We start from the raw sequence: 11,250 nt of genomic DNA, 5'->3' as shown, positions 1-11,250 counted from the left end.
CTCATACCTCACCCCTATGTCAATCCTTACATTGGCTTCCTGTACCCTACAGATGCCAATTTAAAATACTAACCCTTACCTACAAAGCCCTAACCAACTATAGCCCCTCTTACATTTCTTCACTAATTTAGACTCTCCCCTAGACTTCAATCCTTTAAGAAGTCCTTCAAAACCCATCTTTTCAGGATTGCTTATGGTCTCCAAGAGTAACTTCTATCTCTCAAACCTTCCTCTAGCTCTCTCCTATAGGGCCACACTCCACTCTCACCTCCAGTTCTGCTACTTTCCCACCATGTCTATTTGCTGTCTCCCTCAATACCCTTCCTATTGTGTTTTTATACCCCACTTCCTCAAGATTGTAAGCTCATTTGAGCAGGGTCCCCAACTACCTATTGTTCCTGTTACATTTTGTTATTATCTCATTTGGTAAATTCCCCTTTTATTGTAAAGCACGATAAGCACTAATAAGCTGGAACTATATAAATATCAATAATAATAAGAAGAAGAATCCTGAGGTTTAGAACAGGATTCTGAAGGCAAGGAATCCGAAGAAGGGTCAGGCAGAAATCAGAGTCAGACGATCAAGAGGTCAGGGCGGGCAGCAATTAGCAAAATCCAGAGAGCAGGCAAAGTCAGGAAACCAGCAAGGACAGGAAACAAACGCTAGGAGTTGTGAGGCAGGCAACAAAAGAACCAAGCACTGAGTGAAAGGTGTGCTCTGCTTATAAAGGAGTGGCTCAATCACATAACCTGGTCTCACCTGTAGGCGGGTTTACCTGAGGTCAATGTGACAGAGTGTGGAATTCCGCCCCTCAGCTACACCTCCTTCAACCTCTGACCTACAGACCAGTCTCCTCCTGCAGCGGCTGCCATCTTGGAATGCTGGGGCAATCACTGAGTTTCCTGGCTGTGAATCGAGTTACAGAACATGCAGACTGGGGAGAAGCAGCCACAGGCACTATAACTGTTGCAGACTGACCTCCAGGGTGTTGTGGAGGCCCTGGGACAGATGAGTACCATCAGCGAATGTGACAGGTTTAATGTAAGGGTGAAGAAGGGCGACTTTATTTGAGTGAATGACAAACTTTTATACCAGGGTCCCCTACAATGGACAATATCTGGCACCTAGGTGTTTGTACCTGACCAGATAATCTTATTAGCGGTCAGACACCTTGGTGCCAAATAACATTTTCAGATAAAAAACTGGGTTTCCATACCCTTATCCTCAAACTTGTTCCATCCCCCCCCCCCCCAATAGTTTTTCCAAGAGTGCACATGCCATCCAAAAAGAGATCAGATCAGAGGTGTCTAGCTCAAATAGTCTGGATGTAAATTTTTGACTGGGCCATGAGTGTCCTCCTATCTGACAGAGTTCCATAGTGCTGGGTGGAAGGTCCTGGTCACTTTCGCCGATGGCACTTTTCGTTGGTATATTGAGCTCCCTCAAGTCTCTAGTAACGTTCAATGCCTCAACACCTCCTTTGTCACCCTTACAAATAGTGCCCTGTTTAGTAACCCTGGGACCGACAGAGACCTCAAAGAAGTTTCATCAGATCACAGTAAATCCACAATCCAATTTGGAGTTACAGGTGATTTGTGGGTTCCCAGTCAGACGAGCTGTGCCTCTACGAGTTTCTTCCTGGCCTCTGATGTCTGGCACAACCGGATATGGTACAGTGTAGGGAGGTATGGTTTGGAGGAGGAAAATGTGGGTGATTTTAGTTCTTTTAGGGGGAGGTGGTGGTTGAGAGCTATATACAAGCCCTAAGTGACTGGGTGGTCTTTCATACATTTAATATAGTGAATAAAACCAACATATAAATGTATCTCAATAGCAAGAAAGATATTACCAGCCAGTAGAGGCTAAATAGCAGAGCAAAACTCTACTTTACTTTTTATCAGTTAGTCTCATAGAGAGCATCAGATTTGTGCACCATGCCGTTTTGTCATACATACGCAATAGTCTCCCAATGCTTACTTTATAAAGCATTGGATTTTCTGAGATCGATGACTGGTCATGCAGTGAACACCGTGGCATGGAAGAAAATGTTAGAGAAATATATTTTCATTTGCTAGAAGGAAAAGGAGTGGAGGCTAGAGCTTTCAAAATATGCATTGGGAAGGTAACTGCTGCCTCTGTAAAACTACATATAGTATTACTACTGGGGGAAAATAAAGTAAGGTTTAACTCAGAATACCAGAGATTTCATCATTGAAGAAGGCACCCGAAGCATCAGATGCAGCTGGTGGCTATGATCACTTGACTCGGCAATCCGTAAATGGAACTGGCGCAGACGCAAGTGCAACCGCCCAACGTAAGAAGAAGATCAAAGGAACAATCAAGGGAGACAGACAAAGATGGACTCTTTATATGAGAACAAATCTTAAAGAACTACATGCACTTGAAGAAGGCTTTTTATGACAAAACGCATCTGCACTTTAATTGTGGGAGGCTGGTCAGCGGTATCAAACAAACTGTGAAGTATTTATACAAACTGTTAAGTATTTATAGTGTTTTACCCTATATTTAGCAGGAGTATTAAGTCTACACTTTGATGTATATTTGTATTCATATTTCTTTTTTTAATGAAATATTGTCACTTTTTACATATTCTACTGTGGAATATACATAGTCTGGCCATGGCTCTACTTTATGTGAATGCCCAATTGCCGGTTTCCCTGTTTTAAAGAAACAAAATGATGTGTTGCGCCATCATTGCTCTCTGTCTAAAAAAAAAAAAAAAAAAAAAAGTTACTTGTTCACTATCCTACATCACTATGTACATTTAACCCCTTAGTGACCAGACCATTTTTCAATTTTCTCACCATTAAAGACCAGGGCTCATTTTACATTTCTGCAGTGTTTGTCTTTAGATGTAATTTTCTGCTTACTCATTTACTGTACCCACACATATTATATACAGTTTTTTCTCACCATTAAATGGTCTTTCTAAAGATACCCTTATTTGCATCATATATATTTTACTAGAAAAAAAAATATAAAATATGATGACATTTTTTTTTACTTTAAATTTTTTAACTTTGACCCCCAAAATCTGTTACGCATCTACAACCATCAAAAAACACCCATGCTAAACAGTTTCTAAATTTTTTTTTTTTTTTAAATTCTTTATTTTTGTTGTGCATTGCATTACAGAGACGTATATTTGACATTTTCAGCAGAGTAAACAGTGTGAAACTGTACGTGTTACACATATATATTGATCTTGATTATGCACATTTTTGTTTTGTTTATCATGGGTGGGTCCCTAGTGGGCTATTAGCGTGTATGGTACATAGTATATAGGTGTAGTCTTGTTCAAGCCCCAGGAGGGTGGTGCATGAGGTGCATGTTCCTAAGGCAATATAGGGGTTTACAAGTCGGTCGTTTTCGCTCATGTGTGAGCAAGTTTGGAAACATGCGCGGGTCTAGGGTTAAATCATGTGGTTTTCTGCACTTGGGTGCCGATATAGTGTGTGCTGCCCTCCATAATGGTGGAGGTAACTACCTTTGGCTACCTTCGTGCATGGCTTAGCCGTGCGGTGGAGGTGTTGCCCCTAACCAAGGGGGTAGCGGGGGGGGTGTGTTTGCGGTGCAGTAGCGAGTTGTACGTGGCTTTATGGAACCGGACTAGGGCCTTATGTGGTACTGCTTCGAGGGTGCATGGTCACGATATAGTGAGCCTGGAGACCCAGGTCAGTGTTTGTGTCCCCGTATAAGTGAGTTTACATTAACAAACGAAAAAATAAGGCAATAACTGTGAATCAAAATCAAAATTTGACAACTTAACAACTTTGCAGCCTATGGCTGCTGGATCGGTGAGTCTCTCCAATGGGTTTGGATTGGAGCTGGTGGCTTCCCTGTCAGTCAGGTGTCGGGCGGATGGTCAGCTGCAGTCCTTGGTACAAATGGTACCACGCTGGATGGGTCCCATCCGTGGGCGCGGTTTAATCCCGCTGGGGCTGTCATCGCATTCGGTATGTCCAGTGTTGCGAGGAACGCAGGAATATCAGTCCCAGCGCTCAGTTTTTGTACGGTCCCTTTGTGGGAGACGAGGAGGGTTCGTGGCGTTCCCCACCTGTAGGGTACTCCTGCTGCCCGCAGTCGGGTGGTGACCGGGTTCATGGATTTTCGCCATTGAAGTGTGGCTTTGGATAAGTCCTGGTAGAAGGACAATTGCGCTTCTTCGAATGCAAGTGGGGTCTTATTTCTCACCGCTGCCATTATTTGCCCCTTATCTTGTGGCAGTGCGCAGCGGAGTATGACGTCGCTGGGCATTGTAGAAGTGGTTGTGGTGGGCGTCGGTATGCGGTATAGCCCAGCAATGGTGATTTTTTTCGCGGTAGCAGGTGGCAACACCGAGGCCAGCAGCCTTCTCACATAATGTGGTAGTTCCTCCTGGGAGACGGTGGTCGGTATGCCCCTTATCTTTATGTGGTTGCGGCGGTATCTGTCTTCCTGCGCCGCCACTTGTAGTGAGAGCGCCTGTTGGGTTGCTTGTAGGTGGAGTATAGTTGTTTGCATGGTAGAGGTGTCTTGTCGGAGCTCTTTAATACCTGTTTCAGTTGTCTCTATTCTGCCTGTCAGTTGTTGTATAGACATTTTTAGAATGGGCAGGTTAGTAGTGAGGAGGCTTTGAATATCCTGCAGCATTGTGTATAGGATTTGGAGGTCCTGTTTGGTTGCAGGCTCAGTAGCACCTGCTGAAGTTGTGGGCTGTTGCTGCATGTCCTCTGTTGGGCTCTGGGTCTGGGGTGTGATAGGTGCAGCTGTGTGGGGAGCCTCTAGTGGAGTATGATTTTCGGCGGACGCCATTTTGGCTGGAGTGTGCCGCTGGAGCATAGCTCCAATATCCCTCTGTTCTGGGGCATTACCTGGTGTAGGTTTCTGGTTCCTGCGCCCCATGGGTGAATAGGCATGTGCTGTATGTGGCGACCACCACTCCACTGCGTCTCCAGCAAGATCCCCGCTCCAGAGGTACTCGAGGCCGCGGTCTGTGGGCCTGCAGTAGGCCCCGGTCTTGCGTTTCGCCTTAAGGTGTTTCGGGGAGTATTGGAAGGGCATCAGGGGATTCTGCAGGATGTCCCCCGGCAATATCTGGTGTTTGCAGGGTCGCATGGTAGATAGTTGCCGAGATTAAACTTAGATTTAGTTTTTCATTAACGGAGCTGGGAGAAATGGCGTCCGGTCCGGTTCAGTGCCAGGCTCCGCCCCTGAGTTTCTAAATTTTGAGTTTAGTATAATGCCTAATGTTAACATGTTCTTAGCGTTATTTTGGAAAGGGCTATAAGTAAAAGTAGCACTTTGCTATTTCCAAACCATTTTTTTTTCATAATTAACACAAATTACATTGTAACACTGATATCTGTCAGGTATCCCCGAATAACCCTTCACATGTATATATTTTTTAAAAGAAGACAACCTAAGGTATTACATTTGGGGTATTTTGACTCTTTTCATGCAACCATTTTACCATCAATCTATGCCAAATAAAAAAAAAATGGTGATTTTTTGACACACATGGTAATTTAAGAATACATGTACAGAGAACTTTAAGGATTACTGCCAGAGAACACCCCCAATAAGTGTTCATCTCCCCATGTATAAGTGTGTCGGGTTCTCTGGGGGCTAAAAGACCTTATTTGGAGGGTGCGCATTCCAATTTTCCAACTTGGAATTTTCTCAGCTGGTCATCATGCACCCATTTTTGAAGCCGGCCAGTGTAATTTACCCACATTAAACCTTATATTTTTGAAAAGTAGACACCCTAGGGTATTTCAAATGGTGGTATTTTAACACTTTTCATGCACTAATTCTACCACCAGTCTTTGTCAAACTTTTGGGTATTTATTTATTTTTTGTACATTTTTTTCCCGACACATTGTACTTTAGGCATGGATTCTCAGTTCCTGTTATGTGTTACTGACAAATAATATCTCAATATGTGTTCATCAACATCTCTCAAGTACAACAGTACAGGTTTTATGGATTTTTGAAAACTTATACGGGTCAAATGTAGGGCTTTCCCCTTTTTCATGTTTGCACATTGAAATTTGCCAGATTGTTTTGATGGGCCTATGTTGCCTCTGAGACTGTATAGCAGCCCAGGAATGGCATACAAGATCCAGCACACTCCACATATCCACTGAACAGCAACTTCAATGCTGACAGATTTTTTTAATTTAATTTTTTGAAAACACCTAATCTAGGTTAAAAAAAATTGGGGGTTTAGTTACATTATATGATCATACATTGCTTAATACATATATATATATATATATATATATAAATATATATCAAAATATTAAAATGGGTTAACTTGTAACATACATAGTATCAATGCACCATGGATAAGTAAAAACAGACCTTAGTCACAACTGAGTGAATGTATCTCAATAGATGAATATACACTGTATCAGTGCATGTAGAAATAGTCCACAGTTTCAGTTCAGATAATAAATAAAATTATAGTTTAGTGATCAGTCCAAAAGTGTCCTTTCACTGTAAGCTCATATATATATATATATATATATATATGAGCTTACAGTATATATATATACTGTAATATATTTATATATTAATGTATTTATATGTTTATATAAATAAAAAATCTGGCTTCTATACCCTCTATGGAAACAGCAGGGGAACTGGCCAATGTGATCTATATATGCTCTAGTAACAAACTAGTATTTCAATCAATAGTAGTGTGGTACATGAAACATACAAAAGAGTATTATATATGTAGAAGTGTGAGATAGACAGTTCTACAACTATTATCAGTGAAAATCCAGGAATATTATCTTCTGGTGTCAATCATTGAACTGTACAGTATATAGTTCAGATACATATAAAAGACTTTATTAGACTAAAAAATTGTAGCGGTACTTACCTTATCCAGGGGCCGGACGCGGTCCTCTCTTCAAGCCGCGCGCGGTCCTGCGGCTGCACGAGCCGCGCGCGGCTCGTCCGACTGTTCAGACAGGAAGGCGGGCAGTGACCGCGAGAAGCGGTCACGTGTCCCGCCTGCAGCTAAGAGCGCGCCGCGAATCTCGGGCGCGCTCTTAAAGAGACAGTGGGAGCCTAAATTGCAAAAAGGCTCCCATTGGCTCCTGTCATGCCAATCACCCCATACACTTACCTGTTGGGGGAGTGGAAGTGACAGGAGCCAATCACATTAGTTTGAAGGCTACTTATACTTACCCTTTTCCCTTAGTTCGTTGCCCTATCGTGGTTTCTGCTACAGTTCCCTTTAGTGCTTGTTGTGTTCAGTTGTGTTTCTCCGTATTTGACCTTGGCTTTGTATTCTGACTTCGTTTTCGCTTTATCCTATTCTGTACTGTTTGCCGGCTTGCTGATTCCTGTGTACCAGTCCCCGGCTAGTTTTCGTTTACGCTGTCTCTTTGTGCCCTTGACCTCGGATCGTTCCTGACTCTGTCTTATCCTATTACGTCGAGTCCGGCCACTCTAAGGTCCGGTAGACGTATCTCTCCTCTGTACTGTCTTCTGTTAGGCTGGATCCTGCGTGTAGGGGTATATACTCGTTACAAAAATATACATGTATAAAATATGAAATAAAAATAAGCAATCGCTCACAGATAGCATAAAAAAGGGAACCTTCCTTTGGTGTCTTCCTCCCACTCTGATGAAGTGACAGGACGTCTATGTATGTTACAAGTTAACCCATTTTAATATTTTGATATATATTTATCCATCTATATACTTTTTATATATTTTATTATTCTTTGGGTGTTGGTATACACTCCTGGTTAAAGCAATTAGACTGGTTTCTCCTTGCTTTTTATATTTTACTGCCTATTTATTCAAACTAGGGTGTAGGTTGTTTCACTAGTTGTTTAGTGGATATACCCCCTTTCTTTAGACCATAACTTTTCCTTCCTATTCATCCAAGAGGAAGCATTTCCCCTTGGTTTCTTTTATACATTGCATAAGCCTTCCACAACGTCAGTGTACCCCATCTTTGGCAAGTCCTACTCTAACAGCCTAATGTCTGCTCTTATGAGATTAACCCACTTACTTGGGGGAAAAAAGAATTCCATCTGGGACTCTCTGCAGTACAAGGCTAAATAAGGACCTGGAATGAAGCTGGGAAGAGAAGAAAAAAAAAACACACACTTATTTCCTATAGATGTATAATATATTATAACGAAAGTATTTTATAATATATTATACATATGTAATGCATATATAAGATTTCATTATAAATATTTTGAGAGGTGTATATATGTATAATATTATAAAATGCTTTAATTATTTTATAGTATATTATACATATATATGTACAATATATATATATTTTTTTTACATTTACTTTTAAGCAGCCTGGGGGACTGTCTCACAGCTCAAACAGTTCCCCTGCTGGCAGCTCCTAGACTCCTATTGCATCAAAGTGATCATGGTGATCACATGGCCCAGGGTGGCCAGAGCTGCTGCAGGGGGGCTGCTGGGGTCTCCGACAGTCCCCCCCCACCCCAACTGTGATCGCTGGTCCAGGTCTCCAATTTGCCACGGTCGTACTAGGTACATCCGCGGTCCTTATGACCGTTTTTTGTCAGACGTACATAGTACGTCCACAGTTGTTAAGGGGATATACAGATATATATATCTTTTAGAGCGGTCACAAATGGCCCCTTGGGGTCCTTTTTGCAGAGGGGGGACTGTTTGGGCTGTCAGACAGTTCCCCCCCCCATAGAAGAGGAAGACCGATTGCCGGCGGGGGAACGGCAGCGATCGGTAAGTACATAGAAGGAGGAGGGATGGAAGGTAGTTAATTTTTATTTTCTTTTAATTTTTATTTTAACTTTAACCAAGTGCCTCGACCTCTGCTTGATGGCTTCCGATGATACACTACCGGGCTCCACATGGAGCAACCCGGAAGTGATCGCTCCAAGGGGAGCGATCATCCGGTGTTCTCTGGCGGTCCGGCAGTAAGGGCGTATTGCTGCAATACCATTAGAGCTGCTGGAAGCGATCATGATCGCTTCCAGCGCTCTAATTCCCCCAGACATATCAGGAGGATGTCCTTAAGGACTGTTGTTTGCCGGACATACCTGATACATCCTTGGTCACTAAGGGGTTTAATAACTGGAGGTTTTTTTTTTTTTAGTATCACTCAAATGGCCATTTAAAAGTAAGCTCACCTGTGACATCAAGACAAAACCTCTCAGGTGAATCCTACTCTAACAATTCACCTTGCCGTTTTCAACTAGATGGTAAAATCTCTAATGAGACAGAGAGGGTATTTTTCTATATCCCTACATACTTATTAACCCTTAATAGGGAACACATGGGGTGGATTGCAGCACTATAACATGGCTATGTAATTTAAAAGCTAATACAATATAAAATAAAGACCTGCATTCAATCTCCCACTTCTTCCTGGCGATAGTAATGAACACAAAAAAAAACAAAAAACAAAAGGGAAAAGTTACCTGCACACAATCCCAAATCCCTATGTACATATAAATAACTGGAAGGGAGGCATTTGCAGTAGTGGGAGTTTGAGTGCAGGACTTAATTTTGTATGTTTGTATTTGCTTTAAGGGTAGGGGGTTTATAAAAATATGCCTCTCTGCCATTAAACATTTTACCTTTTAGCTGAAAATCTTAGGTGAGTTTTACACTGACAATTCAACTTAAGAGGTTTTGCCTTGACATGTGGCAGGTAAGCTTATACTTAAATGGACATTGGAGTAATAATAAAATACCTCCAGTCATTTGAATTTGAGACAGTGTGCAAGTAACTTTTTTTTCTTTCGTTTTTATTGTATGCATTGGGGCTGATCTGTACTATAGTCCTTGCCGCTGCCCAGGAGTAGTGGGAGTTTGATGGCAGGACTTACTTAGTATGTTTGTAACTGCTCTTTGTATGTTTCTTTATGTAGATATTCCCTTGCAAACTTGGATACAATAAGATACTACATACCATCATTACCAATAAGTATTAATAATTATACATATAGTTACCATTATTGGGGTGGTTTATTATATTTTATGCATTTTGCGCTCGCTCTTGAAAGTGTGAGAACACCTTTTATGAAGAGCAGCACGTGCACAATTTATTAACTGGTGTTTTAATTGGATTCAGAAGCACTACTAACACTTATCAGTTATTTCATTATCAGTTATTTCATTAACTTGGAGAAAGCGGTTTAAATGTATATGAGATATAATTATGTATTCAACACTTTATATGCAAAGTTATGCCATAAATTTTCTCCCTACGTTTTATTTATTTATTTTACATGTTAAAACATTTTTGGGGAAAATAATGCATAAATACTTTTAAAGGATATATTTTTATTTAAAAAAAAAAAATGAAACCGTACTCCACTTTTAATTAGATTATTTTTTTGCATCTTTCTTTGTGGTGAGTATTCAGAGAGTATGAAGTATTGTAGCCATTTTAAGCAATATAGGGCTTGTTTGCAACCTTGTCACTGCTTGTAACTATGTCTGTGGTTACTGGTGGTGACCAGAGGTTGTTTGCCAAATGATAAATTTCACAAGCAGCGAAGGGGAGTTACAAGCTGCCACTACTAAAAGCCAGTGACCATGTAGCAGCAAACACCTCCCATTATTTCCAGTGAGAGTCACAAACTGTTACACAGCCAGTGAAAAGTAGCAACAAGGTTGGAGACGAGACGTGTCTAAATACTGGCTGTGCTATGTAGCAACAAAGTTGCAAACAAGACTAAAATTGATAGTTAAAATGTTTCCCCTGTTAGCACTGTAAATAAAAAAAAAGTTATACCTTTGTGTGTAACTTCAAATAGTAATATAGCGAGAACACTATAGGAGGTTTACCATCTTAGGTTTATTTAGTTGTATGTTTTTTTGTTTTGTTTTTAATCTACTTAAAGGGACACTATAGTCACCCAGACCACTTCAGCTCAGTGCCAGGTCCCTCAGGTTTTAACCCTTCACATGTAAACATAACAGTTTCAGAGAAACTGCTATGTTTACATTTGGGGTTAATCCAGCCTCTAGTGGCTGTGTTCCAGACAGCCACTAGAAGCGCATCTGCAACGCTGGAGGCGAATTTCGCCTCCATCGCGCAGAGCGTCCATAGGAAAGCATTGAGAAAAATTTCTTAGTTCGAACAGTGTTCTCTCTCTCTCTCCTATATTCATTTCTAACATTAGAGTTACCCCCTTCTCTGTCCCAGATTTATTTTTTTTCTGGGACATTTCAGCTCCCAACGTTCTTTCTAACTTCAAATATGCCTATGG

This window comes from Pelobates fuscus, chromosome 1, assembly GCF_036172605.1.
Source record: "Pelobates fuscus isolate aPelFus1 chromosome 1, aPelFus1.pri, whole genome shotgun sequence".
Classification (NCBI taxonomy): Eukaryota; Metazoa; Chordata; class Amphibia; order Anura; family Pelobatidae; genus Pelobates; species Pelobates fuscus.
The sequence above is the reverse complement of the archived record's forward strand: the minus strand, read 5'-3'. Positions refer to the sequence as shown.